The 6,000-nt window shown below is 47.5% G+C and overlaps 1 protein-coding gene across 1 annotated transcript in view; it reads left to right on the top strand.

Moving 5' to 3' along the window:
* Nucleotides 1-745: 745 nt before the first annotated feature.
* LOC148517651 (uncharacterized) overlaps nucleotides 746-6,000 on the top strand; it is a 62,457-nt gene continuing 57,202 nt past the window's right edge. The window contains exon 1 of the mRNA XM_088478570.1: nucleotides 746-856. The gene's annotated coding sequence lies outside the window, so the exon portion shown is untranslated. The remainder of the gene's footprint in view (nucleotides 857-6,000) is intronic.

The raw sequence follows: 6,000 nt of genomic DNA, 5'->3' as shown, positions 1-6,000 counted from the left end.
GTGCTTCCCAAACTCATTCCTCATGGAGCATTAACAGTGCATGTTTTCCAGGTCTCCTCACAGAATCTGAACTGAAATAATTAGCTCCACCTGTGAATCTTTTGTGTCAGCCAGTAATGAAAACACCTGTTCACCAACTAGGAAAAATGGAAACCAAACCATGCACCGTTATACCGCTTTTATACCTAAATTCCGGGTCTGACCCGGAGGTTGGAACAGGGTTCCAAACTGGATCAGACCCGGAATTTAACCGATGCCGACCCAGGATATTCCCGAGCCGGCGCCGTTCACACCGGAGCCGGGTCTGCAGTGACCTGGCTCTTCCGGCGCGGAAATGGATGCTTGAAGATGACGTCATCTCCAAGCGCCACTGAATCCGGGCAATCGGCTGGCATGAGGAGCGCTCCAGGGCATCATGACCCGGATCGCGCCGTTTACACTGCAGGGTTTCATGGGTCATTCCCGTGTTAAACCCTGCACGTTACCTGTGTTGAATTGCCGGGTCACTCGACCCGGGAATCCAACCCTGTCCCCTTTTGCACCAAGGAGCTACCCGGGTTAACCCTGCAATAACCCAGGTTTTAGCTCTGGTGTAAAAGGGGTATTAGTGCTCCTGGGGAATGAGTTTGGGAAACACTGGTTTACACCATCTTCAGATTGCAACCCACTAGCATTATGTAGCCTTTGTAATATCCCTCAAACAAGCTGAAAGTCATTACATGGTAATCAGGACACACCAAGTGATTGGAGGTGAATAAAAGACCAGATGCAGCTGGTGCTAAATCCAATGCTTCTGGGAGAGTAAGGAAGTGATTGAAACATTTGAATAACGGCAAAGCTAGGAGCTTCATTTTTGGTATGTAATTAGTATTTGTCAAGTGATAAATTGGATTAAATGTAAGTTATTTGACAGTTATCTTTTAATATGAGATTGCAATATAGAATTGAATTTGGTTTCACATAGGTGCACTTGTATGATTCACAAGCCTGAAATATGTGAAATACATAACCTAACTTGAAACCATAAACTGTCTTTTGTTACCTGGGAGTCAGTGGATCAATACTCCTATACTCCATAGATGCTATCAGGCCATGGACACTGGTTGCTATGCCTTATATCTGCAGTAAGTGCAATGAGTAAAGTGGGTAGGAAGTGAGGTGCAAGGGAAGTAAAAATTGTCCGGTGAAAGTTTAATTTTAAAACTCGCAAAACTGACCAGGTTATATTTATAGAGATGTTTGTAAGGTGAGGGGTTTTTTGTTTGTTTTTTGTTTTGTGTAAGCTTTATAATAAGTATACTGTGTTTTGAATAAGCTAACACTAGATGGGCCAAATGGTTCTTATCTGCTGTCAAATCCTATGGGGTATATTTATCGAAGTGCTGATTTTCAGAAGTAAAGTTGTTGCCCAGAGCAACCAATCAGATTCTACTTATTTATCTAGCACCTTCTGGAAGATAATAGCTAGAATCTGGTTGCTATGAGCAATATTTCCACATACCCTGCACCCATAATATTACTTACCTCTCCAGAGTCCCATGTCGGCGTGGGGGTCCGGCGCTGTGAAACGCCTGGAAAATGACCGCAGTGGCCATTATCCCGTCGTATGCGCAGTACAGGGAAAATGGCCACCGTGGCTGTTTTCCCGGTGACCTGTGCATACACAATACTCTGGGCCCACTCTAGTGCCCAGAGTCTATCACCGGTGCTGGCCGTTCACAGAACAGTGCGCCGCTGGGCGGAGAGGAGGGGGGCCTATGTCAGACTGCGCACGGGCCCCCTCCTCTCTAGAAACTGCCCTGATTGCAGCATAGCATATGTGTGGGTGGTAGTGTAGTGCAGGCTGTTGCTTAATGTGGGGTTCATGTTCTGCATTGTGCACTGCAGCACTACACATGTGGATGTTATTGTGGGGTGTAAAATCTTATAGTACGGGGTGTAGTTTGTGCCATATCAGTAGTGTTTCAGTATAATGTAGAACATTTGTATCGTTGTGGCATAGTTCCTACTGACTTTGAAGTAGTGGTTATTCCTTGTACATGATTGCTTTGAACAAGAAGTTCTCAATTTATACCATATAATGTTAGTGACTTCATTCTGTGCTTTTCAGCTGTATATATGAGAAGTATACTTGGGTTGACTATTTTTGCTGCCAATAGAGAAGAGCCCAAACTCCCCTCTGAATATATCTAAACTGCAGAGAGTTGCAAAAGTACAGCAGGATGGCTGAGATACTTCAGTGCATTTCATAGAGATGTACATCAATGCATTGAGTTGCAATAGGGAATGTGCAAACCAATTTACGATATGAGCCTTTTGACAGCTGATTCTGTATATTTTAGGTAACTGTGGTGTGTATTTCCCTACAGCTTGTGAGCAGGGTCCTGTCTATTATCCAGTCTTCTTTTGTTCCCAATTGTAAAATAGACTATGCCTGCACTATATTGTGTATGCGGATGTAGTTATTAGACCACTGGACGAGATGCCGCTGGTCTAAATGCCGACTATTGAAGCCCGACACAGGACTTAAGATTAGGGGTGAGCGGGTTCGGATTTCTGAAATCCGAGCCCCCCTAATCCGAGTCCGATCCGAGTCAGGCTCGACTTTTCCCGCCTGACTCGGATCTGAAATCGAGGCAAAACGTCATCATCCCGCCTTCCGAGTCTCGCGGGTTTTGGATCCTATATAAGGTACCCGCGTCGGCGCCATTTTCTCACTCGGCTGTGGACAGTGAAGAGGGAGGGTGGGAGTTGGGGTAGGGTAGTGTAGTGTAGTGCTGCTGTTGTCCACTACTTCAAAGTCCATAGGGGCTGGCTGTGTTGTGCTGTGCTGCTGTTGTTAATAGGGGCTGTGTCCACTACTTCAAAGTCCATAGGGGCTGGCTGGACTGTTGTGCAGTCAGTTCTCCATAGGGGCTGTGTCCACTCCAAAGTCCTGTGCAGTGTCCCAGTCCTAAAGGGATGCTGTAGTGTTGTCCAGGGGGTGCTCTGTCCATCAGGGGTGCTCTCCCCAAGTGCTAAAAAAAATAATATATTTTCTGTGTTTGTGAATTGTGTGCGCAGTAGCCGCACGTGCATCAACAAAGGAGCAGCGCCAAGCGTGCGCCTGTGTCCCATAAGTAAAGAGCCGGCTGGCTCATTTCTTAAAGGCTGGTGTAACCCACAAAGTGCACTACTCTCCAGCAAAAATAAAAAAATATTTTCTGTGTTTAGCCGCACGTATATATCAAATCGATATAACATAAATGGAGGACCAAACTTTCTCCGATAAAAATAAAATAGAGAAAGATCAAGAACCACTTCCTCCTAGTGCTGAAGCTGCTGCCACTAGTCATGACATAGACGATAACATGCCATCAACGTCGTCTGCCAAGGCTGATGCCCAATGTCATAGTAGAGGGCACATACAATCCCAAATGACAAAGTTCAGGAAAATGACCTTGAAAAAAACATTTAAATCATCTGAAGAGAAACGTAAACTTGCCAATATGCCATTTACGACACGGAGTGGCAAGGAACGGCTAAGGTCGATCCCTAGTATGTTCATGACTAGTGGTTCAGCTTCACATGACGATGGAAGCCCTCCTCCCACTAAAAAAATCAAAAAAAGAGTTAAGCTGGCAAAAACACAGCGAAGAACTGTGCTTTCTAAGAAGATATCACAAATCCCCAAGGTGAGTCCAAGTGTGGTGGTGGTTGCGATGCCTGACCTTCCCAGCACTGGACGGGAAGAGGTGGCTCTTTCCACCATTTGCACGCCCCCTCCAAGTGCTGAAAGGAGCACCCACAGTCCACTTGCTGATATGCAAATTGAAGAGGTCACTGTTGAAGTACAACAGGATGAGGATACTGGTGTAGCTGGCGCTGAGGAGGAAGTTGGCGAGGAGGATTCTGATGGTGATGTGGTTTGTTTAAATCAGGCTCCGGGGGAGACAGTTGTTGTCCGTGGGATGAAAAAGCCCATCACTGTCATGCCTGGGCAGAAGACCAAACATTCCACCTCTTTGGTCTGACAATATTTTTATCCAAATCCGGACAACAACTGTCTTGCCATATGTACCATATGTAAAGGTGGAATAAGTAGGGGTAGGGACGTCAACCACCTAGGAACATCCTCCCTTATACGGCACCTGCAGCGCGTTCATAAAAAGTTACTGTCAAGTTCAGAAACTTTGGCTAAGACCGTAAGCAGTCCAGGGACACCTAAATCCCGTTGTCCTGTTGTATCCAAGCGCCTGCAAACCACACCGTCAACTCCCTCCTCATCAATTTCCTCCTTAGTCAGGATCGGAAGTAGTCCTGCAGGCCATGTCACTGGCATGACTGACTCTCCTATCCGGGATTCCTCTGGAGGATCCTGCATTGCTACGCCTACTGCTGCTGCCGCTGCTGCTGTTGCTGCTGCTGGGAGTCGTTCATCATCCCAGAGAGGAAGTAGGAACACCACTACTGTTACTAAACAATTGACCCTCCAACAGTCCTTAGCGAAGAGGATGAAGTACGACAGCAGTCATCCTGAAGCAAAACGTATAACTGAGGCCTTGACTGCTATGTTGGTGTTAGACGTGCGTCCGGTATCCGCCATTAGTGCAGTGGGATTTAGACAATTGCTGGAGGTAGTGTGTCCCCGGTTCCAAATCCCGTCTAGATTCCACTTCACTAGGCAGGCGATACCGAGACTGTACAGAAACGTCAGAAAAAGTGTCCTGAAAAATGCCGTTGTACACAATGTCCGCTTAACCACGGACAAGTGGAACAGGGCAGACTAAGGACTATATGACTGTGACAGCCCACTGGGTAGATGTATCACCTTACGCAGCAACAGCAGCAGCGTCACCAGTAGCAGCATCTCAGAAACGCCAGCTTGTTACAAGGCAGGCTACGCTGTGTATCACCGGTTTCAGTAAGAGGCACACCGCCGACAACCTCTTAGAGAAACTGAGGGAAATCATCGCCCAGTGGCTTACCCCACTTAGACTCTCCTGGGGATTTGTGATATCTGACAACGCCACCAATATTGTGCGGGCATTACATCTGGGCAAATTCCAGCACGTACCATGTTTTGCTCACACAATAAACTTGGTGGTGCAGAATTTTCTGAAAAGCGACAGGGGCGTGCAGTAGACGCTTTGGGTGGCCCGAAAAATTTCTGGCCACTTTCGCCATTCAGCGACTGCGTGCTGAAGACTGGAGCGCCAGCAAACACTCTTGAACCTGCCCCGCCATCACCTGAAGCAAGAGGTTGTGACGCGGTGGAACTCAACCCTCTATATGCTTCAGAGGATGGAGGAGCAGCAAAAGGCCATACAAGCCTATACATCCACCTATGACATAGGCAAAGGAGGGGGTATGCACCTGACTCAAGCGCAGTGGAGAATGATTTCCGTGTTGTGCAAGGTTCTCCAGCCCTTTGAACTTGCCACACGTGAAGTCAGTTCAGACACTGCCAGCTTGAGTCAGGTCATTCCCCTCATCAGGCTTTTGCAGAAGCAGCTGGAGAAAGTGAAGGAGGAGTTAAGACGGAGCGATTCCGCTCTGCATGTGGGACTTGTGGATGAAGCCCTTCATTCGCTTTGCCAGGATTCCAGGGTGCTCAATCTGTTGAAATCAGACCACTACATTTTGGCCATCGTGCTCGATCCTAGGTTTAAAGTCTATGTGGTGTCTCTTTCCGGCCGACACAAGCCTGCAGAGGTGCAAAGACCTGCTGGTGAACACAGTCAGCTGAAGCGGAACGTGACACGTCAACGGCTCCTTCTTCATTTTCTCCCGCAACTGGGGCTGCCAGGAAAAAACTTGGGGATCCTAAGCAACCCGCTGGCGGTGATGCAGGGCAGGCAGGACCAAGTTTGGACATCTGGTCCGGACTGAAGGACCTGGCAACAATTTCTGACATGTCTACTGTCACTGCATATGATACTGTCACCATTGACAGAATGGTGGAGGATTACATCGGTGACAGCATCCAAGTAGGCATGTCAGACAGTCCATACCTGTACT

The sequence above is a fragment of the Taudactylus pleione genome, unplaced genomic scaffold, assembly GCF_031769625.1.
Source record: "Taudactylus pleione unplaced genomic scaffold, aTauple2 ptg000214l, whole genome shotgun sequence".
Taxonomy (NCBI): Eukaryota; Metazoa; Chordata; class Amphibia; order Anura; family Myobatrachidae; genus Taudactylus; species Taudactylus pleione.
The sequence above is the reverse complement of the archived record's forward strand: the minus strand, read 5'-3'. Positions and strand labels throughout refer to the sequence as shown.